Genomic DNA, 25067 nt, shown 5'->3' on the forward strand with positions numbered 1-25067 from the left:
TTCTGTTAATAGAACAAAATACTATATACTTGGTTTTATTAATGTTCAGGTGAAGCTGATTGGAACGGAGCCATTGGGATAGGCTTTCGAGCCATGAATTTGTTAAGGAAACAAGAGATGATATGTTCCAGGATGAAAAGAAGACATTTGTGTCATCTGCGTAAAGCACAATTTGTGTTGTGTGGGGGATATTACCTATGTCATTTATGTATAGAATAAATAATATCGGTCCTAACATTGATCCCTGTGGGACGCCAAATTTTATAGATTCAGTATCTGAAGACATGTTATGAAGTAATACATACTGTTACCGATAAGATAAATAACTCCGTATCAACTCGAGTGGAAGACCTCTTATGCCGTAGTATGGTAAATTATCGTATAGGATTTCGTGTTTATCGAATCTAACGCTTTACTAAAGTCTAAAACAATACCTAGAGTGTACAACTGTTTCTCTATGTTGTCTACAAGTTTTTCTCTAATATTTAACAGAGCCATTTCCGTTGATTTGTTTTTCTGAAACCCATACTGATTAGCTGATATTAGATTATATTTATTTAAGTGAATTGTAATACGGAAATTATCACCTTTTTCTACTATTTTCGAAAAAAGAGGGAGTACAGATATCGGCCTATAATTGCTAATGCAATCAACGGCACCTGACGTATATAACACGTAGACTCTCGCCACTTTCATTTTATCCGGGAAAATTCCAGTGGATAAAATAACGTTCGTTACATGACAGAATACATCAGCTATAATGTTCGCTACAGCTTTTATGGGTGGAGTCTTAATACCATCAAATCCACAGGAACAATTATTTTTAAGCTTACTTATAATGCCAAAGATTTCCGTTGATGTTGCGGGGTGAAGAAAAATAGAATTAACGAGGTTACTGTTGATATATGCCTCAGTCTGTTTATCAGTAACTGAGTCAGTTGCTCCAAAAGACAAAAAGTGTCGGTTAAATTCGTTAGAAAGTGCCTTTCCAGTGACAACTTTTTCACCTACTTTCATTTCAACAGGGATATTGGTGTGTGTTTTCCTTAGTAAATCTTTTACAATACGCCACCTTCTCCGAGGATCGTTGGATACATCTGCAAATCGGTCAGTATACGCCTCGAGCTTTGCGATCGCTGCGCCGCCTGCCGCCGCTTCTCCGCGGCGTTGACGGGATTTGCGCTGGGTGACTGATAGGGGCTCGTGCAGTGTTTTGGTTCTATTTCGCTTCTTTTCGCCTTTCCGCGCCCTAAAAAAAACTTGTTATGGTGACGACTATAGGCAAAGAGTACGTTTAGGTCACTTAAAAAGCAGCTGCGTCTTCGTAGAGTACGCGATCGCCTGCAAGAGCTACCCGGGGACGCGGTTCTGCGCGCTTCGTCGCCGCTCTTCCGCGCGTCGGCGACGGCAGCAACATATCACCCCTGTCACCTCCAAAACATCAGGCACAAATTAATTCTACTGACGCCTCGTTTAGACCTGATACTGGCACAATGAGAGGTTGGCTTCATTTTGCAGCGTGCACAACGAATGCGGCTTCGTTTCGCGTATATACGCCGCAGAAAAATACGTTTCGGGGATGTGATTACCTAATCCCGGACAACAACTTATGCCTTTTATAAGAATATAAACCATGCGAAAATGTAAAGTATATTCCAAGCCTGTGCGTCGTTAAATATGTGCCCACACACGCCATATAGCAAGAACCAAGGAAATGAAACCACAGGAAAATAAATGCTGTGCCAATGCGGAATTTAGAAACATAATTGCTCTAACGGAAATGAAAAAAAAACAGCGCAGCTTCTGCCATGCTAAAGACGTTCGTCTAAACTTAAGCCAGGTAGGTTTCACTAGACCAACTATACGCGAAATGCACTGCTATTTCGCGAGAAATTGGGTGGGGGGGGCGGGGAGGAGGACGCCATGTACAAATGCGGAGCGGAATCAAGCAATGAACGTTTTAGTAATCCCACACATAAATCTCGCGTTCACTTTTCCTTTGTTTTTCTACTTCAACGAAGAGCTGATCGTACGGCGGACGCATTTTTGGAAGTATACAGGGTAGGCTGTTCAACAAGCGATGAAATGTATCGTTGGAAGAGTGTGGTATGTGTTAAGGCCCTCTGATTTCAGTTTCTGGTTTATTCTGCAGGCTCCCTGTGTCATATGATGATATTTCGAAGAAGCATTTAGTCGCGGACGTGGATTATATTGTAAGCCCGTCTCCGCGCTGCTCGAAGAGGATATATGTAGCAAATGAAGGTCTGCGGGCGCGCACCTCACGACAAGACGACTCTGTCGTGTGCTGATCCCCGAGTGTAATTATGCATTGTCCATCATACGTTTGTTGAATATTCCCGAAATTAACACAGACTGGCTTGTAAATGGTGGTGATCAATATCTGAGGTATAATATTGGCAAACGTAACTGGCGTGCTGTGAGGTATGAGTGCTCCGCTGATTACGTAAGCGCACAAAACCGATTTATATCGTAGTGTATAGCCGTAGCTAGAACATCTGAGGAACCAGTGGTTACGGAGACACGGCTAGTAAATTCAAGTCAGTGTAACTACAATCGGCTCCATCATACGCCGGTTCCGCGACGCTGGCCTGTGACACACACCTGGCGCTTATACAGACCGAAAATACCACACTAAGATCGCGTCTGAAACATTTACACTCTCGTAAACACACCCCATTTGCGAACAGAGTGACTGCTCCACACAAACATGAATTTCAAACGCCCACAAACGGTAAATCTCAGTCGTGAACGTGCCGTAAAAGCAGCGGCGGCACTGGGGAGCGGGGCGCGGACTCCCGCGCCTGCTTTCGAAACGGGCGGCTAGGGGGATTTCAGTGGCGCCCCTACAGGCCGCGCTCGAGGCGTATAATACCGGATTCGTGATTTCTTAATATCAGAATTTAATTTATTTCTAACTTTTTAAATTCTTTTAAAATACACAGGTCCCGGCTCACAATAAACTTGTTAAAAAGCGCATTTCGAGCTTTTATTCTTTGTAAAAGCTCGCGAGTTATCCATGGTTTTCTCGCCTTCTTGCATTTCTTTTTTGTAGCCGTTGGGAAGGCGCAATCGTAACTTTCGGTTATTTTCCGCTAGGTGGTATCCCATTCCCGATTGTGGGGCATTGAAGTGGTCAGGTACTGCGAAGGGGGCGGGGCGTCTTTTGCTTTAGTAAGAGCCTTTTGGATGGGGGTGTTCACATCCTTCAGTTGGTGGGTTGGTGGGCTATACACGTTGAGTATGATGAGCGATGTTGAATTTTTTGCCATCGCCATGATTTCTGCAAATGTGGGGGGGGGGGTATCATAGGCAAGGATATAAGTTAACATCGGTAGATGCGCTGGTACAAAAGCAGCCATCCGGTGATAGGGGTCAGTTGTGAAAGTTTGGCAGACATACACTTTAGGTTGCGAGACACTCGTTTCTTGAAGGGCTAGTAAGTCTGCAGGATCAGATGCGAGGAAGAGATTAAGTTGATGTTTCTCGCTTGTGAAAGATTGTCATTTTCATTGAAGGATTTTCTTGGGGAACGAGGGTAGTGTCATCATGGGCGTCCAGGTGTTGTCCTATTTGTCATAGTGTCCTTAGAAGTGCGTTTGTTCGTTGTGCTGGTTGATAAAAATACGACTTCGGCTTTTTGATAATCGAAGCGGCAGGAGAGGATGCGGGTTGTACGTGCGGACCAAGCTGGGCATCCACAGATTCGTGTTCTTTCTTGGGTAGGGCTATTGTGGCGTGGATAGGGGCTACTGCTTGCTGTATGATGTTGGTAAGTGTGATCACCGCGGCCTTTAACTTGAAATCAATCTGGGTCACGGTGTGGGTTTTGAAGGCAGCAACCTGTTAAGCGAGGCTGTTAACAACTGTAGGACGTGCCCTGTGCTGTGCGCATACATATTCCAGGGTTAGTTGTATCCGTATTCCAGTGTTATCATGTAGAGGAAATGGTGCAACAGTGGAATAGGTGGCAAGAACAGCTGACCATCTCACGTGGGGATGAAGAGCTCGCAGGTTGGTCTTCAGTAGAGCCGGGAAGTTGTCCTTGTACGGTGGCGGAGTCGAGGTGGGCGAGTTTTCAGGGGCAGTCTGATCAGAAGTTTGAGTTGGGGATCTGACCGGGGGGACGTGAACATTTTGGGTCGTCCTTGTTGGCAGCTGCAGGAGGACCATCGCATAGTTTGCATTTCGGGACACAACGGTGAGCAGTGGAGGGGCCCACAGTTGCTACGTGAGCACCGATAGTCTACGGGTGTGAGAAAAACATCTCTTTAGTGTCCAGGATCTGCACAGTTGTTACAAACGTACGTCATCCGGCGATAAGCACGCCACCTGGCGAGCTCACATCTGAGTTTTATGTAGTATGGTACACGATAGCCGTCAAATGTACGTTGAACCAACCTCATCTAGATCATACAGCGGGCTTAGACTAAGTCGGGCTCATTGAGGGCGAGGAGGTCTGGGAGAGTCGGGAGGACACTTTCCTCCGAGAAGCCATTGATTTCGCCTCGCGAGATGCCCGGGGGTAGCTTCATGCAGACACAAACTTGTTATGCGGTCGAGAGAATGGTCATGTGTTTCGGGATATGCGGTCAATAAGATCAAAGTTCTGTTACTCCAATGACTACCACATTCATCGTGTACAGAACAATGTTAGTCACCTGGCGTAAAAAGCGAGCTCTTTCCAAAGCGTAGGTGGTGACAGGTCTGTAGGTCATTTCATATGTGGTCCAGTGTTTGTCGCACGTGTTGCCATTCGTTCATATTACTGCGACGAACTTGTCCGCTGGTATACGTGGAGTAGGAAGTCTTGGTTCTTGTGATAGAGTATCTTTGTGGTCCGTCTTCGGTTGTCTCGAGGCAATGCGCTGCAATTGCTTGCCATTTACTTGTATACAAGGGTTTTGCGGTACAGAAGAATGCTGTCTGTTGGCTTTGACCGTGGCACGTTCCTCGTGACCGCAATCCATGGAGGATATGCTACGAGCTGTGCACGTGGGATTCAGCCGGCAGCTTCACGCAGCTGCTGCTGCTCGAGGTGAGGTCGATGCTGTTCCTCGTTGTGGCGTTAAGCATAGCTCACCATTGGTGGTGGTGAATTTTATAATAGGCAGGGTGACTTGTCTGTTGGGTAGATCTCAATGAAAGCAGTATCAGGAGAATCCTTGCATCATACTGGCTGGATTAGTTGCAAACTCTCTGGTCAGAAAGTGCTCGTCCGCTGGTGGGAAAGCGAGAAGCAGGAGCAGGAGGCTATGTTGGCCCACCAGCAGCGGATCGACCGCGGGAAGCGTTTTTTGAGGCGTGAGCTACACTGGCCGAGTTTGAGCAGTTTCGCCTGGATCCTGGATAGCCGTGCTCCGCATGCGCGAGGGGCAGTGATGTCACATGGCGCACAGAACATTGCTCGCTGCGCGGGGTATCTCACACACCCCACACGCCGAGCATCTTCGCCGACCTCCGTTCCTCAAGTGGCGGCCAGGTCCACTAGGTGGTTATGCGATGGGTAGCGGGGTGTGCAACCGATGGCTCGTGCGTCGCAGAAACACCGGCGTGCGCATGTGGAACCAGCTTAGCTCTTGGCTGAATAATGACGCTACGCTGTGGCCGCTTGATAAATATACGTTTGTCGCATAATGCGTATACCGTGTGTGCGACATTGAAGCAGCAGTAAGCATACTAATCGAGCTAATCCTAGACAACCAGAAAATCTAAGAAACCAAAGCTGAACCTTATCTCACACTAGGTATATACTGGCATAGCCGAGCTAAGCCACTGCCAATGTTTTTTTCTGGCGTTCAGTGATGTGCCTTTGGGCAAACCCGTTTTATAAGCTGGCTTTCCTGCAGTGCGTTTTGGGTGCAACGATAGAAGGCACCAGTGAGGCATCGAAAGCTTCGCTTGCTTTTATCATGGTTTTGTGGAACCAACTTTGGGCGCAGCCCTTTGGCGACCGTCTCTTGGCTGAGCCGCTTCACTGTCGTAACCGAGTGAACGATGACAGTACCGAATTGGTAAAGAAATCGAAGCAGAAGAGTGTCGGGAAATGTGATTGGAGGATGGTTCTCCGTGGCGGCCCGAGGCCTCTCCGAAAGTGGGTGGCGGCGGAGGGGGCAGTATGCGGTGCCCGCAAGAGACGCTGGTCTGCGCGACGCTGGCGGAACGTTTGGGGGGGGGGGGAGAGGAAAGCGGAAGTGCGAGTCACGATGGCGTGCGTTCCCTGCCTAAGACGCGGATCGCGGTCCCCTCCTGAGCCCCACTTCACGCTGCCTACGCAGAGGCTCATCATCGCTGCCGTCGAGGGAAAAGGCAAAAGAGTGCTGCCTCGGCGCAGGTCTGGTGCCTCCAAATATTGCATTAGTAAGTACCGTAAACGCCAGCGAATTTAACACTTGTATTTCTTTTTTTCCTTAGTATAAGTGTCTATTTTTTTCATTCTGTAGTTGTAAGATGCGGCAGCGTAATGCTTGAAGTGGGAGTAGCCTTAGGTATATTTTCCTGATTGGAAATTATTATGATTCTTTGCAAAACTGCTTGTATAGTTACAACACTTTTTCTTTTGATTAGTTGTTTTCGTTACAAATTTGGCGCTGTTTTTGTGGTTTTCTCACTGTTGGTGGATTTTTCCAACGATTCATTGCGGTTTCATATGTTTATCTTTATGTCTGTTTGTGTATGTGTAAACGTTTATAGTAGTCCGTATTTGCATTTCCCTTTGTTTTGTTCCAAAAATGTTTTTTATGGCTATTCAGCCGGCTTTGGTTTTCTCCACCTATGTATTTGCTGGGGTACAGGGTGTTTCTCACGCTTGTTATCCAGCTTATTTTTTCTTTATGTTCTCTTCAAATGGATGAAAATAAAGGCGCCATTATATATATAATAAAAGAATAATAAATATTGTTACTAATATTATTGTTATTATTATTATTATGGCGCCCAGCACGGACGTGTGTGTACTGTGCTCTTCTGTTTTTTACGGAAAGCAGAAGTTTTGTCGATGTCCATCATGCTAAAAACGTGTTCACATCAAGTGTATTCAGCTTGAGGAGCTACAATCTCTGTTGAACGGTGAGCAACCTTTCCAGTGTAGTCTGTGCTCGTGCTCGGCGTTGGATGCCGCGGGTAGGCCTAGCATCGACTCCGGCGAAGAGGTCCAACGCTTGCCTCCCTCGACGCAACCACTCCTTACACAGAAAAGCACCCCCTGTTTTGGTGACCTTGAAGACACGGCCGGTCTCCGACGCATGCTTCTCAACGCCCTCGAGGGGACCTCGTTCCTGACGGACGAGGTGGAGAAGCTGCGAGAGGGGAACAAGCGCCTGTGCAGGACAATGCCCGTGCTTTCGCCCAGCAGGCAGACGTAATTGCTTCGCTGCGGGCGGGGGTTCGCAGCTTGCGCGGGGAGCTGTCGCGACGGGCCGGTTACTTTCTTCCCATGCCTTCCCCCCCTTCGACGCTCATGCTCAATGGGACGGCAGCGGCAGCTTCTCTACAGCGTGAGCCCTCTTCAACGTTTGCCGGTGCTGTGGCGATTACGAACGGGACGGTGGCGGATACTGCGCCCGACCAGCCGATGCCAGGGTCGACAACTTCTTCGCCTTCTCCCCTACTATGCCCCCCATCCACTGCGACTCCTCGCACCGACTCGGTCAAGCGCAACAAAAAGGACGGGAGTGCGTCGTGTGTAGGCGCAGCAGACACAACTCTAATCTCCGTTGTGCAGCGACCGAAGCCCCCGAGGCGCATCTTCGTTTCGAAGCTATCTCCCTGCCCCACCTCTGCGCAACTGACCGCGCACTTATCGTCCGTGGACGTCACACTTTTATCGTGCCAGCGGCTGAAGACAAAGTACGATTCCTATTCTTGCTTCGGCGTGACTCTAAACGAGGACTCGTCTCAGCGTCTGGCAGATCCCTCCTTGTGGCCTAAGGATTGTCTTTTATAGCTTTCCGAGGAAAGCTGCTTCCGGGGATGGTACTTACTACCGATGTCGCGTAAGATGACAAACGGATTAAATAGAATAGACGTCTACTATTAGAATGCTCGCGGTCTTCGCACCAAAGCGTCTGAATTTTTTTCAAATTTAGTTTCTTCAAGTATTCAGATTATCGTTATTTCTGAAACCTGGCTCTGCGGTGATATTAGCTCTTCAGATTATTTTCCAGCAAACTACCAAGTCTTTCGTAAAGATAGGGATCTTCGTGGTGTTAAGCAAAAGGGAGGGGGGTGTTAGTTGCGGTTGACAGTGCTTTTCAATGTGTGAGGCGTCATGAACTTGAGGGCGACCACGAGTCTGTCTGGCTCGATATACGACTAAATGGAGGTGAGACGCTTTTACTGGGGGCATTTTATATTCCTCCGGATATTGCTCCTTTATCGTTCAATCAGGTTCTTACATTTATAGAACAAGTATTCGCATTTCACCAAAACCATCAGCAGGTTATTCTGGGTGATTTCAATACACCTGCTGTGCAATAAGATAGCCTTACTCTTCAACACTACAACTATTCCGTGCAAGACAAATCCAGCATGCTATTGGACTTCGTAGCCTTCAGATCCATGCTGCAACCTAATAATATCAAAAATAGATCCGACAACATCTTAGACCTCTGTTTTTCAAACATTCAGAATGCACGAGTATCGAGGTCTGGTATTTCTCTTGTTAAACCCGACAAGTTTCATCCTCCGTTTTTATATTTATACTCCAATCTCTTTTCAACGCCGTACTGTCTCGTCGAAGAATAACAAATTACCTTGCTACTGTTGTGCTCGTGGGTGACTACATTGGCTTGTATGACTTCTTTTGAACATTTGATTGGTCTCCAATTCAAGATCTTCCTGATTGTGATGCGCAGGTCGAGCGGTTCACTGAGGTACCCAAAGCGGTATGGACAAGTTTATCAGCACCTTCAAGCCCAGCCGCTCAAAGTACCCCTATTGGTTCTCCACAGAACTTCGTACCGCGCGTAAATTAAAGGACCGCGCCCACAGAAAGTCATAGAGCACTGGACTTGATAAATGGAAGGAAGAATGTCTCTCTAACCGAAAACTATGTAAAGGTCTATATGAGCGTGACAACCACTACTATCTAAATTCCGTAGAGAGCAGCATGAATTTCCAGCATGCAAAATTTTGGAAGTATATCCGGTCTCGTCAAAACAACTCTTGTGATCGCATCAGCCTGGTTCCCGCTGTTCCCTCTGGGGAACAGGTGCATGACATCGCCAACTAAACTATTTTGCGCGGCAATTTAGCGCTACTTATGGCCAGCACCATGACACGGTATTGAAACTTTTGTTAAACCATGTACAAGGCCCAAGCCTTATACTATTGGACAAAAAGCTGTTTCTTGAAAGCCTAAAGCGCATGAAACCATCTTTATCCTGTGGCCCTGACAGAATTCCTTAAGCCATTGTTAAAACCTATGGCAGTATTTTTGTACCACTTCGAACTCATATGTTCAATAATTGTCTAAAAACAAATGTCTTCCCTCACACGTGGAAAACCTCTCGAGTGCGTCCAATTTTAAAGACAGTCCCGACGTCTGACGCAACATATTATAGGGCTGTTTTTCTCCTTTGTGCCTGCTCCAAGCTGTTTGAGACAGCGCTTCACAAAGTCTTGTCAAGTTCTGTACAAAACGTCGTGATACCTAACCAGCATGGTTTTATATCGAGAACGTCGGCAACAACAAACCTCGCCTGCTTCATGGAGCAGGCCTCCGCAGCAGTTTCAGGGAGGGGCCAGTTAGACGTTGTATACTGCGACCTGAGCAAGGCATTCGATGTTGTCGGCCACTCCTTGTTACTTAATAAGCTTTTACTGTCTGGCATTGATGCACCACTCGTGGCATTGTTATGGAGTGTGGAGTTATCTACACAATCGGTTTTGTTAGCTGAGTGTTCACGGCAAGAAGTCCGCTATGTAAAGGACAACAAGTGGTGTGCCCCCAGGCTCTGTGTTCGGCAATCTGTTGTTTTCTGTTTTTATAAACGATGTGTCAGCTCCAATCAAGAAGACTTCGGTCCTAATCTTTGCTGACGACATCAAAATATTCAAACGTATTGAGTCTGCTGAGGACTGTGTTTCCCTAAACAGAGATGTGTCCTCGTTCTCTAAATGGTGTTCAGAGAATAGATTAAATCTTAATCCAAAGAAAACAAACGTTATCTCTTATAGCCGAAAACAAACATCCTTTACTTTCCTTACACCATTGACAGCGGCCTACTGTCTTGAGTTGATGGTATCAGAGACCTTGGAGTGCTCTTTGACAGAGCCTTAACTTTCCCGCCCCATGTCGATCAACTTACTCGGCGGTCTCTTTGCTCTCTTGGTGCTGTATGCAGATTTTCACGTTACTTTCGGTCTCCTAATTCATTCCTGAAACTATTCAAAACACTTTGTATTCCTCAACTAGAATATGCCCCTGTCAAGTGGAATGGAACCTGTCATTTTAACAGCAAACGTAAAGCCTTTTCAGACCAAATATCTATCAATATACAGGCATCGTTTTTCCTCTGGCCCTCCTGAAACTGCCTTAGCAGAATCCAGATTCCCATTAGCTGTCTCTGTGAGGTGTCGGCAAACCCACCGGGATCTTCTTTTTCTATATAAACTGCTTCATGGTATTATCCCATGCCAGGAACACATGCCAGGAAGTCAGCCTTCGTGTTTCGCAAAAAACAACAAGGTTTACCCCCCCTTTCCATAATGCTACAGCACTCAACACCCATTCCCCCTCCAAAGAGTGCTGCGTCTCTATAACTGTCACTCTGGGAAACTTGATATATTTCAACGTCGTCTTCGGGAGTTTTTGACTGGTTGTTAGGTGTGATACAAAAATTACTCTTCTTTTCGGCACAGTTTTTTTTAGATTTTATGTCATTTTTATGTGTGCAATGTCTTTATAGTTTTTGTTTCTTGTTTTTAGGTTTTATATATTCGTGACTTTTTGGCTGTAATTGCTTCATTGACTTGTTATATATTACGGTATGCTGCTTGCTTTCCATCGCACCCGATTTATTGTGCCGCGAGGAGCCACAGTGATGCGTCTGGTACTTTCCATCTTCTGTTGCTGTAATTTCGTAAATCAGTTCCTGCATTTTGTTTCATACATTCATGTTTAATTGAAGCTTTGTGTTTTCGCCTATATCTGCGAATATGTTTTGATGTCTGCTTGCTTCACCCAACTGCTGTGACCATTGTTCCACATACTTTTGCAATCGATCCACCATTAGAGTTTCTTAATCGTCTAATTTTGGTTGAAATACCTTTTTATGATGCTTAGGGTTTTATTGCTTTTTTTTTCGCTCATTCTTCCCGTTGACTGTTTATATTGTGAGTATCTGCTGTATATTAGTGCCGCATTTTGTCTTCCTCAGTGCGCTGAACCAAGACCTCGGCTGTTCCTGGGCACTCTAATAAACATTGATTGATTGATTTATTGATTATTATGATTATTTTTATTATTATTATAATAATATTTATTATTAAAGTTAGCAAACTCGCCTTTTCTGCAGTGGGTTTTTCTCGCACATAGAGGGCATCAGTAAGGCATAGACAGCTTCACTTTACAAAACTGAGCGCGATTTGAAATCTCGCGACGAGACGGCTCCCCACCGCAATTAGCATACAGAGTCACACTAACCGCGCAGTCCTGTTTTCTTAAAATTTACTTCCCCCAACAAAACCGCGCTTACGAAGCATTGTAGAGCCAACATATTGCCCCTCACCCTACTCTCTCAATTCCCTCTTGTCCAAAAGACACCGAAAGTGTGCTCAGTAAAAAGCGTTACAACAGGGTAAATCTGGCAAAATATCCATTCTCGAGCGTCGGGCTGTCACCTTGTAGCGCATGGTTTCTCCGTCGTCAAAAGTAATCGTTCGTTGCATATTAATGTTCAATGTGAACAAGGTATCCGGTGACTTCCTTCTAAAAAAGTCGTACATAGCGTTTCCTGGTCTGCATGGTATCTGTAAAAATGGTAAGGATAAACGACAAGCAGCCAAACTCGGCGTCAGTGCCGAGAAATTGCAATGAAGTGTCTGGACAGCGTACACGCAACAGGCAAAAAAAATTATGTTCTGTTTTACCGGGCCCTACTAAGTAGAAAATATTTAAAGGAGCCATGGTGACAAATTGCTACTTGGTTCTACATGGAATAACCGGTCTTGGGCAACTGAAGCAGCTACATTTTCCTTTCTCTTCTTTTAATTTCATTCTTTTCTTTTCTAAATGAAAAGAAAAACAATGTATATCTAAAAATGTTTCCATTTCGCACTACGCTAACCCATTACCGGCAGGTGTGACGGAATATGGACCCCACTAATACATCAGCTGATAACGCCTCCGTAGCAGTGAAGCGATAAGACCAATCCCGGAACTGGATACCCTTCATGTGGGACGAACAAGAAAAAACATACCATTGTTTGTTTATTTGGCTTGAAGAGTGAAAAGAAGCCACGTTGCTGACCAAGAGAGTCTTGAGAGGGACGTTGCTAGCTAGTAATGCAGCGCTCCGACGGCCCGTGGTTCCAGTGACAGATCTCCCCCAAGTTTATACTAGCATGACACTTTATGAAACGCGCCTGGCCAAACGGTTGCAAGTAGACCGCCTTAAACATACATTTTTTTCGAATTTGAAGTTTTGATGTCATCCTTGCCTAGAAGCCGTCTCACCTCTCTTGGGCTGACGTAGTAGTCCCCGTGAAAGTCCTCGCACGGGTGGAACAGCTCGTACTCGCGCAGATCCAGTCAGGTAAGATCGTTGACAGGAGGCTGGTACAGGCGGCCGCTCAGCAACAACGAGATGGCCATGGGGAATTGGACGCCACCATTGGCCACCGTCCAAAGCAGGTCGCATATCTGGTTCTTTATGCGGGAAGCATTGAATAGAAAAATAAACGCAGTACCCCCCGGTGTGAAATCTGCTGAAACACCGAAGCTGTGCGTTATCTTTAAAAAGATTGAGCTTAGCTAGGGCTTCGCAACGTTAGACCAGTTTTAACATTGTAATCTAGTATAATTTGGTCTAGTATTGTTCTGGAAAAACGAGAGCTATAGCCATTTTTTCTAACCATACTTCTTTCGTACATGGCCGTGTATTGATAGCAGACAGTAATTCGGTAACTTTTACATATTCACTGACGACTACGTTTCCAAGTAAATAAAACTTTGGGTTATGGTTACGTCGTATCAGCGACTAATTATCATATCATTTCATTCGGGATACTTCTGATAAAACAAGATTTACAGCCCTTTTTGGTGCTCATGGCAATGCTTCAGTGCAGATTAGGCAAAATGTGACAGAGGCAGCTTAAAAAAGGTAAGCTTCCACCACCGCTAGCCGTATTTTTCCAATGCCAAACGCATTACCCACTTTACAATGGCAGTGACTGGGAGACCTGTTTCGGCCACATGTCGTAAAATGGTGCCCCATGGTCAACCGGGATCACCCACCAATAACTTAATTCGCGGGCAGCTAGTGCCTGGCTGGCGACAAAACCAGTATTTAAGATCTCCGAAGTAGCGGATCTCTCGCCAGGGATACAAAACTCTGCCCCGTGTCACTGCAAGTATTGCCTGCGTTGCCGATTTCCACAACCCGCTGTCTCAATATTTACTGGTCACGTGACAAAGCACTGTCTCAATATTTACCGGTCACGTGACAAAAGCACTGTGAGTGCCAGGTATTTGGTTAAAGGTGCATGGGTGGAGGGAAAGGGCTAGGTTGGCAGCCATGGGCTATTGAGTTTGGCGTTCTAAAAAATATCCGGAGGCGATGCTTACACAAATCCCCTCATTGTGGCCTTAACTTCTAAGGACCAAAGCATTGCTGGGAAGGCGTTTTTCAACGGGCCTACTGGGCCTGCTATCAAAGTGTAAAGGCCCTAGGACCTGGGCGTACTTTTATATGTTCTTTAACACGAAGGTGTTTTATTCCGCGGTACACAAATATTTCTCTCACGTCATATACATAAAGGAAATGGCGCTGGCAAGCTACCTGTAAAGGATGCACTACTGCACACAGGGTCTTCTTGTGGGGAGCAACCTTTAGTACCAACGCCAACTTTATACCTAGGGTTGTCCATTTTGGTGTTTTATATTTTAAGACGAAACGTTTTTATTCCGGGATACACCAAGATTTTAATGACGTCATATCCGTCACGGAAATCACGCTAGTGAACCGGAAGAAGGACGTCGCTCTCCAAGCACACTCAGAAGACAGCCGCCGACCCGCAAATCATACTCAGCTGCGAATTCGCTTCGCATTTCGCTTTCTTGATTTACGATTCCTAGGACACAGGAATCAACCACATTTTTTATTTGTCCGAGAACGAGTTTTTCCAGGGAAGAGAAACCCGCTACGGAGGGAGCATCACGCGATACCAGGACAGACTGTAGTCAAGGAGAGTAATAGAGCAGCTACGCGGTAAAAACCGAACGACAAAGTTAAACCTGCTGTGTGGAACCAACAATGCTCCACCGTAGAACTGTACCATAATCTAAAGCGTAAGGATGGGTTTCGCAAGACAAGTTACGGTTGATCGGCAAAGTTAGAGGTTTGTGAAAAGAGACATACCGGCGCTTGTTACAAGATTTGGATACAAAATGCACCAAATCTTTCACCAAAATAATCTTGTTTGCACGTGGGAGCCGCTCAAGCTTGCGCATTGTCCGACGGCATCGGGAAAAAATAAAGTACTGCGTACAAGCCTTCGTCAATATTAGAGTAACATATGTCGCCCCATTCCTGCGCCTTAAACGCGATGAAGAAGCCAAGCTAAGTGCCATGATTAGCGGGCTTATAAACAGGTCATTGGATACTGTTAAGAGCCCCAACCGAACGGTTCGAGGCACTCAGGCTTCACTATACCCTCAGCGAGATTATTGAAGCTCAAAAGCTGTCACAGCGGGAGCGACTTATCCAGAGTCTAACAGGAAGACAGATCCTCAAATCGCTTGGCATTTTTCTTGCAGGGATACCCCGAGACAATATAGACCTACCAGCGGAAATAGGGGATCGCATGTACATACCACCGCTACTGAAAAACATGCACCCCGTACATAACCAAGAGTCGCGACAGGCCAGGGCCAAAGCCCTACAGGAAAGTTATGAAAAATCTGAGCACGTAGTGTACGTTGGCGGCGCTGATTACATTGCACGTGACGCCATGGCCCTCGCAGTGGTCAATTTCTGTGGGGAATCAATTGCCTCATGCTCGGTTTGTACGACGGACACGGAGGTGGGTGAAGAGGCGGCCATCGCCCTGGTGATGACAGCTTCTCCAAAAATAAATTCATTGTTAGCGACTCTAAGTGGGCTATTTTAAATTATTCCAGAGGGCGAATTTCACCCGAGGCGTCCCAAATCCTAAAATCTGGATCCCATGACGAGCGGAACAGGAAAATATAATTGATATGGGCACCGGCCCACTCGGGCCTGGCCGGAAACGAGTGTGCGCACGATGCGGCTCGATGCTTTACCGCCTGAGTTGGCGTCGACACTTCTGACCGAGACGCTCACTCGCTTCGCTAGACGGGCAAAGACAGGCTCGTGTCTTAAAGGGAGCTGACTACTCATTACTGGCTTGAAGGAGCCCACTACCCGCCCCCCTCCCCGCTCATCCATCCCTCAGTAAACGGCAATCTGTGGTTTGCAGGCTTTTTCAGACAAACTCGTCGCGTATAGTCATTGTTATCCTGGACATTTTTCAGATACATGTCGGAGATGCAAGGAATGGGCCGATTTTGCACATATATTATGGGCATGCCCTCAGGCGACTCCTCAGAGCCCCAAATATAGCAGTAATGAGCAGTGGGAGACCGTACTACTCAGATCAGACCCGGCGGATCAAGTCTGGGCCATCCAGTTAGCCGAAGCCCAGTCAAAAATGACAACAGGAAAATTTCTGTAGTATGTCGTTTGTCGTATTTTTGCGTGTCGTACAGTCGTACTGTCGTCTTGTCGTACAGTGGTCGTATTGTGTCGTCATTCTGACATTTGTCGTGTGTAGTATTCCTGTAGCAATGTTGTTGTTTTATCGTGTGTTGTAGTCCTGTAGTGATCCTGTAGTATGTCATAGTCCTGTAGTAATCCTGTAGTGATCCTGTAGTATGTCGTACCCCTCTAGTAATCCTGTACAATCCTGTAGTAATCCTGTAGTAAGTCGTAGCCCTGTATCAATCCTGTAGTATGTCACAGTTCTGATGCTCTACTGCAAGAATCTTGCCTGTCTTGTCGAAGTCCTGAAGCTGTGGTATGTATTCCTGGCGTCTTGCAGTCCTGACCTGTCGCACAATGCACTCATAACAATTCTGTTGCAGCAAATATCAGCATTTTTTAATCCAGCCTTTCACTGTAATTAGGCTGTCCACTGTAAGTAAACAGTTAAGACAGCCCAAATATGCCACGAGCCTATGCACAGGCAAACTGAAGAGAATACAAAAATTTTATTTTAGTTTCCTTCATGCACACACAGCTCCAGGCTGGAAAAAACAAGTACAAGGACCATTAGAATCGGCTTGACGAAGGCCAGAAGTGCACCGTCCCTATACTCGGCTACAACTTAAGAACGGCACCGAAGTTGCCGCTGTGCCTCATCACCGCAGCCGGATGTCACTCCGCGCAGCACAAGTAGCGCGTTACTGGGAATATTTTGAACATGGCACGAGCCGTTTTTGTATCTTTTTGGACCTAATATGCTTATAAACTACTGCAGCGACGGCAAACAAACTACGTGAGAAAAGGCAGACGCTATCACGCATTCGTGGCAGTCTCCTTTCAAAACGCGCGCGCCCGTTGACATCCGGGTCCGTCGCTTAGGCGGAGTGATACCGTACATGAGCTGGTGCTGTTCTTAACTTGTTCCCGAGTATAACTAGAAGCATTATGGATGATCCGCGCCATACTAACGCTGCAAAGTTGTCGGAAGCTGCAAAAACCTTATAGTAAATACACTACATTCCCAGGGAAAAACCACCAATAGCTATAGGCTGCCACTCAATAATTGTAGATCTGCAGAAAGCCACAGAAAGACAAAAAAACTATCAATGCACACCTCATGAAGCACAAAAACGACATTGCAAATTACATCCACCAATAAAATTGACACCATTTCTCACAATCACTGTTAGGATTAAAACTGTAGAGACACTGGCTCTGCCGTTCACACCAGCCAAATTGGCAAACAAGCCCATGTACCTCTTACTGGTGCAGATCAGCGAAATTCTGCGCGAGATATCTAGCCAGAAGCTTGTGGCGCTTCTGCATTTCAGCTTGCTCGCAGACCTTCATTTAGAGGTAATGCCAGAAGGAACCTGCATCGACAGAACGAAAAAACAAAACTAACATTGATGCAAGACAATGACAGGAAGCACAAAAAGACTGAAAATCATACTGCTAATACTGTGTCCTTCAACTGCGCATTTTATAAAACTTAACACGTCCCCGTTTCACATTACTCTGCCTATTCAAAATCGTTCAATTTAAACGATACCTTGCAAGCCGCATTTCACAGCGTTCATGGCATTTCTGGAACAAGTAAAGCCATTAGGACTTAGCTCAGAAAATATCCTTTCAAAATCAGTTTTGTTCCCATTTTACAACAAAAACGTGATTTTTGACATGCATTTGCATCACATGGGTGCAGAAAGTGGAGTGGTGTTCGCGCGTCACTGCTACTAAAGAATAATGCATGCCAAATGTAGGTACTCTGCATCAGCGCTTGATTTTTAATATCAAAGAATGAAGGGTGAATCAGAAAATAATTCTTAAACGTCGGGTTTGCAGTCACACAGTAATAACCCCTGAAAGTGGCTGAAAATATCAAGCAGTGCCCGTTTGCAAAATTACTTCACGATTTCAGGCAGTCTTAATGCCTTTGCGCACATTGCTCTTACTTCTGTTGTAGTTCCATTTACCACAGGACCATCCAAACAGTTAACAAGAGTTTCGTTTTTGTTTCTGCATCGCGAAATTCATATTTTAGTGTTACTCTGCAGTTACTCAACTTCAAGCCTACCTGCCATGGTGCCTTAAGCGTCTGTTACACATCCTCAAAAAAAAGCATGGCACTCCTGATTTCCCCCCACCCTAAAACATTTTCTGGAATAAGAACTTCCGATGCAAGTGAAAAGATAACACCCATTCAGCAATATATCAGTTCCGACGAGGAGAGCACTTCAAACCGGCTTTACACACCCCCAGCTGTCCGCCTGCCAGTTTCGTTTCCATACAAGGGTATCTCCAGAGTTCTAGTGTTGCTCTTTAATTGAAATGTCTATTCGGATTTAGTCTCAAATACCTTTTGTACTGTTTCAATTTAAAAATCTTAGGTGCGCTGCAATGCAGGAGGCTCGTAGTGCTGATCTTTATTATCGCACAACCGCTACGTGGGCAAAGTTTGCGGGACACGATTTTAGCGCATTGCACCGCATTCGTGTAAGCAAGGCTGCAATAGCGAGCCAGAAGATGATAATAAACCGCAAGTTTATGCTTCTAGAGATAACTGACAGTGAACGTCAACAAGCATCAACCACGGAGTTTTGTTTTCAACTCCATGCATGTTTTTTCCGCATCGCGTGCTTCGCTCCAAAAGTGTGCTGGCTATAAATACAAAGTCAGGCACTGACAAAATGTTTTTACGTCACACGGGGGCACATTGGTGGCTCTGATAATGTCAAATCGCCCGATTTCTTCCATGGAACCACCCTAAATTGCCCATCTAGAAACGCAGGTTGGGCTTCACCGCAAAGCTGGGCACCACGCGTGGTAATTTTTTTTATCTCTGCAAACGTTCCCACGCAAGGCAACAATTTTTCTAGGACGTGTTTTTGGAATGTTCGCTACAAAATGTATATCGGAAATTTTTTCTACTGTCTGTGGTTAGTTGTACAAAACTCCTTTTTTATCATTTTCTTTGAGAACTTGACAAAAATTTTGATCTTGATATTTTTTTGCAACTATGTGTGAAAACATTCAAAAACTGCTGTTTTTGGAAAAGGCATTAAATATTCTGCATTTTGTGTTCCTGTAATTAGTTCTTACCAATGATTTTTGCATAAAAGAAATGTTTTCGCGGACCCCTAAAAATCAGTCAATTTGCCAGTGCTAACCAGAGTTAAATTACTACAGCGTGACATAATACTCATAAAAGTTTCCCCAAAGAGTATAAGCCAGCTCATAAATCTAAGTGAAGTTAAGCAACGATAAAAATTCAGCAACCTAAAAACAAATAAAAAAGAAAAAAACGCCGATAATCCCTAATGCAAAAGTTCCGCGCAGCGCGAAATGCAGTCTTCTCGGTCGAGGCGCATAGTTGCCGTGTCAATTTAGACAATCAAACTATCAATGCAGACAATCAAAAATGCCTCTATTTCAGTAACTGACCATTTTGGATTTAAAGAACCTGCAACACTTTTTAAACAGTGCCAGTAAACTTGCACGATGTTTAGATTACACTGCCAGGAATACCTGAGCCAAATATTACAAGTTCATGTGAAGCGGTGAGCACGCAAATCGTTGTGAAAGACGCGGAAAAACCAACCGCGCTCTCTTCAATTTTGCTCATTATGCACTCTTGGCATGGCCTAAATGACGTCATTGCGGCTATGGCTGTTCAATTGGCTGTCGCTGGTCAACTTTGCGACTCATTTCTCACATTTCTTGTAAGGATTCACCGTCATCGACGCTGTGTACCAACCTGAACCTGCACGCGCAGTTTGGTATTTCTTTTGTTGAGTGCGCACGGATTTTGAGTGAAAAACTCAATACTCTCTTTTCAATGGGACCACCAGGCAACAATTGCTTATTGCTTCAAAAACTCCCTACCAGCCTGAGCACTTGCTTGCAAGCAGGCAGCCATGCCTGCTTTTTTGTGGCATCAAACCAGAATTGACTCCTCCGCCCACCCCCGTTGCGGAGAATACTCCCCAGCCTATGATATGTCCAAGGACGCCGAAGAGAACCTCGCAAGCCGCCCCCCTCTCAAGGAGAGAGCACACAGCTTTCGTTGCGTTGTCCGCAGTCGAGTTCCGAAAGAACTATGCGCGATTTCTGATCGTGCTTTTCATAATTCTTGGAGGGGTGATTTCTAGGAAAATAACCTTTACCCCAAACTACATTCCGAGTAATCGATGGCAAGTGCTGCAGGGTCCCTTTAAAACAGTAGAGACAATGGCCTAGGTTTCCAGCAACCAAATTAGTAAACATGCACCTCCTTATTTTCGCAGATCCACGGACCCTTGTGCTATATATCTCGCTAGCAGCATCTGTCGCATGTGCATGTCCCCTGGTTCGCTGCCCTTCATCTGCAGGTAGTGCCAGAAGGAATCTGCATCGATAGAACAAAACAATACTTGTAATGCAAGACAATGGAAAACAACGTAAAAAGGCTGCCAATTAGAATGCCAAAACTGTGTCCTCAACCTCTGCCATTTCATAGAACTAAACACAATGGCTCATATAGATGAGCTGCAAAGCCGGGCGCAGTCGACAAAGTGCACGAAACAAACCCGGTTTGTTCATAATTTTCAAGTCAGCCTACCTAATAGTCGTTTTACTGAATTAAAACTGGACAGACTCGAGCTTTATTCTAGCAAACAAACATGGGGCTGTCTGTTTCCCTTACTGTGTGTGTAGGACAAAACCCAATTTGCTCTACCAGTGAAGACACCAGAAAGGTCGCATTTGGCTGTTCGACGTTCATGTGTAAGACTCCACATGTAAGAGGGTGTAAAACCTATAGTTTTGCATGCAAGACCTACCCTCCTTCCTCCGGTCCTCGCATGTGCAAGCATAAACTAGGAACTGCTTATATCTGTGTGCTTAGCAAAAAAGACAAGAGCAAGCGGCACCCAGAAAATGGCATCACTGGAATAAAACGGGGTGGGGGGGGGGGGGAGGGGAGGAGGTGTTGAGACACAGACTGCTTCGCAGTAAAAAAATGCCCTCCGGGCTGAAAAAGTGGTGCCTTTCACATTCATATTACTGCGGGGCATAACATGACGATCATAAAACTTCTCTCCAAAAGTATATGCCAGCTTCTAAAACATTAAGCTAAAGGGGCCATGCAGACACAACACAAGTTAAGTTGATTCCAAAGATTGCCACGTAAAATTATAGTGACACCACATTTAATGTGCACTTCACCCAAATAAGCTATATAATTAGGAAAAAAAGGAATGGCCATGCAACCCACTAGCTCATTTCCCGCAACAGAACATAGATGTCCTATGTGCCCACCTGTGTGATTGGCTGAGGCCGGCAAAAGCAAACACAAATTAGGTACGGCTTGGAAGCTTTCCAAATGAGATATTTGCGCACAAATGTAATGCATATTCATTTTGCAGCAGTACAAAGGTGCGAGAAACAATAAAAGTACAAAATACACATAAGCCTAGAAATACCGATGAGCACTGCTGTTGGTACAGGGCAGACTATGCTTGTTGTAGCTAAACAGCAGTCTGCCGCTTTGGAGTTCTCTTACGTCACCCTGTTTGTCGAGCATACCCCATGTTTCACAAAACGAGTATGCAGGTGAGCTCCCTGCCGAGCTCCAAATATCCCCAGTGCCTTTCCTTTCCTTTCAGTGTTGAAATTGTAAAGCAAACTTTAAACAACTACCAGATATTAGAAAAACGGAAGAAGTCGCGACGATGCCATGAAATACAAGAAAGACGATCCCATGAAAGATGAATAGGGGTGTGCGAGTATTAGATAATTTCGAATATTACTCGACTATTAAATGTTATATTCGTATTCGCTTCGCAAAACATTTATTCGTAACATTTCGAATATTCGAAATGGTTCGAAAAGTGGGTATTATGAAATATTTGGATTAATTAGTTTTACCATCAGAAAAAATGACCAGAATATCATTTTTTTAAAGGCTCCGCATTCGGTTTTTATGCTTCTGTACCCTGTACGTTTGCAAAGTTTTTCCGTCAAAACCGGCAATTTTAGCGAAAAAGGGCAAAAAATGGCAATTTTCGGAGCGCTTTATGTTCGAAACGCTGCCAACTGACCGGCCATTTAGGTACATTAGATGGGCTGAGCGATCCTCTTTCCGGCCCAGCCCGTATCTTATATCTTCATTCATTCACGAACGCACGACCGGCAGAATAACAAAGACGCACAGTCGAAGCGAGAAAACGATTTTGATCAAATAAATTTCAAATCAAGTTTACAAATTTAAATAAAATAACAGTGTGCGTCATTTGTTGCCATGGTCACAACATTGCAGAGGGAAGTTGTCCACTGCAATACGGTCAACCAGCTAACGTACTTCTCATTGCAAGCTATCTCCCCCCTGTTTCTTCTGCAAATTGGGCTATGTATTGTTCACCGAGGTGCTAAAAATTATGTTTTATTGAAATAAAGAGGCTGCAAAAGGCACTCTAATTGCAAGGCAAGGCATTTCAGAAGCCATGTGTTCAAAAAGCCACAAACGGCTACAAGCCTAGCCACTCTTGATGAATGAAATCTGTTAGAACTTCGGAAGCTGTTCTCTAAAAACGGCTTTTTTTTGTACTACGTCGCTTGTTCCAGTGATTTCTTCACGACCGCTAGGTCTATTTTGACCCAGTTTTTTCCGTTACATTCTTTGATGAACCGCTCTTGGCGTGACATTGTTGGTTTTTTGTTTCTACGTTTCGGGAATTTTATTTCAAAAAGTCGTAGATGGTCTATGTGCCTTTTCTGCATTCACCTCTAAAAAACTGAAAAACAAAGAAACGCGTTGTGATAAAACATCTAGCTGTCGCGACCTCGCCCGTTCATTTGGGAATGCAAAGCACATCGAACAAGCTTTCTGTCATGTTTTATAGGCGGCTCATGCTCGGAGCAAGGTGAACAGAAAGAAAATTTTATAAAAAAAAGCTCTCAAAACATTACATTGAAATTTTTAAGGTGCCATTACACGATAATTTTCAGTTTCTGAGCCAACTTTTTTTCAAAATTCATAGATAGATGAAAAAAGTTGAGGTCGAATGCCACTTCCCCCCTGAATTATTCGTATTCGATTCGATATCCGAATCTAGATATTCGTATTCGCTTCGTATTCGAAAAACTGATATTCGCACACCCCTAAAGGTGAAAGATCATGCTCACCCACACTGTGTGTGCAAATTGAAGAGCTCGAGAAACCACCAGCGCAATAGTGATGACTTCATGGCGGTTTGGAAAGCGTGTTACTTTCCCGTGCAATAATACTGTTACTTTCAAAGAAATGCAGTTTCATAGCAAGCATCCCCAAAAGGGCTAATCCACGTGGTGCTGAAAAGTTCACACACGTGTAAGTCCCGATTTTTACGCGGAGGAGAAGATGCGCCCTCAGCGGTGAACCTAAATTAGAAACAACACTCCAGCGTTACCAGTGTGCCGCCTGCTGATGGTGTTTTTTTTAGTTCCACTTACTTCATGTTTCCAGACCTGCCGACGGCCTAAACGGGTAGGCCTGGGAACCTCCTCGCCGGTGGTTCTCAGACACACCAATAGAGGGCTAAGTGGTCACCCTGGAACGGGTTCCCTTTCTCCAGCCGAAAGAGGGAGTTGGGCTGGAGGCTGCCGCAGACGTTCAGCTGTCGATTACAATGCATGAATGATACAATTCGCGTGGCAAACGCGCTGCCGTTCTGGGGCGAGCATTCGGTAGGGTTCAAGCAGACACAGGGGAACGAAAGTCGCGCTGTTTATTCATATTTCACAATGGGTGGAACTGTGTTAAATTTTTAGTGACTGAGTTATACGGCAATTCATCATTTGAAGGTGCTTGGCGAGTGCTGCTCGACATCCAATACCTAATCTGTGCCGAATTTTCTTCTGGATTCCAATCATCGCTCACAATATTGGCAATTTACTTACGTTTGTTGTTTTGGAATTTTCTAATGCATGCTGAAGAGGGCGTTCTGCATTTTTTAGATTAGTTTCGACGTAGCCGTAATATTTTCAACTTTACAACCAGGCATTGTGGTTAAGAGTCCTGAATCTTTGCGGGTGTCCTAATCTTTAATCAACAAGTGTTCCCTCGGCTACCCTATTATTACCGGTGCGTGCATAATGCGCTTCCGAGCCAAATAAACCTGCCCAGCTTCCTCAATACCCCTTCCAGATGTCCTAAAAACAATGTTGGGTTAGATTCTCATGACTTTGCGATATTGTGGAAACTTATCCAGTCCGCACAGTTTCTTTTGGGTCACGCAAGAGTCTCATTTATCTCTATTCCCTGCAGTTTCAGTTCAACGAGCACTACGGTGGACTGCAAAGAATCAAGCGCATTTTTCGCAGTTGTTACATTTTAAGCCCACTGTTGTACTATACTCTGTGGAATATTTTATTACTTAGTTCATCTGGTCCGCGTACCGAAGACTGTGTTCATGTGTTCCGCACTGTACATATAGAATACACCGAAAACAATAATGTCATAACGTTGCCAGCGTACAGGCTTCTTGTCGCGTTCATCTATGAATAATGGTTTACGGAGTGGTTTGGTTAAAATATAACAAAAACTTTCCGCTTCTCATATGTACGTCGGAATACCTAAGCTTTCGTTCTGGCACAGAAGGACCTAATTCAAGTCGCGTGTGACACTTTTTTCCACTGTTATTCTGCTTCACGTAGTTGCTGATTATTCAGAACGGTGAGTCGAGTGGACTGCGTCGGAAATTATACGAGACCTAGGAAGAAACGTCGCAGTTTCAATCTCCTTTACCCAGACGCCACCATCTCCAAGCGCGAGAGCACGATACATGCAGGCACTGGTATTTCCCCTGGCGCATCCACCCTCCTCTTATTCGCTTCTCCATCGTATCCTTCGATTGCGACCTCAAAATGTCACCCTCAAAACGCCAGCCTTCAATTTGGAGATCAGCATCGTTACAATAGCTCGTTGTGCATATTGTTTCTTTGCCGCTTAGGGCTCTTAGGATGCGGTCGTGGTTTGGAGCTGATGAAACGCAGTTTTAGGTCCTTTCACGCACGAACCGTGACTGTTGGGTCACATTATCTTCGTTAGGTAATCCCGCGGAACTTCGGCATCACTATATTGCG

Source organism: Haemaphysalis longicornis, unplaced genomic scaffold (genome assembly GCF_048455015.1).
Source record: "Haemaphysalis longicornis isolate Haplotype H1 unplaced genomic scaffold, Haemaphysalis longicornis Haplotype H1 scaffold_5, whole genome shotgun sequence".
Taxonomy (NCBI): domain Eukaryota; kingdom Metazoa; phylum Arthropoda; class Arachnida; order Ixodida; family Ixodidae; genus Haemaphysalis; species Haemaphysalis longicornis.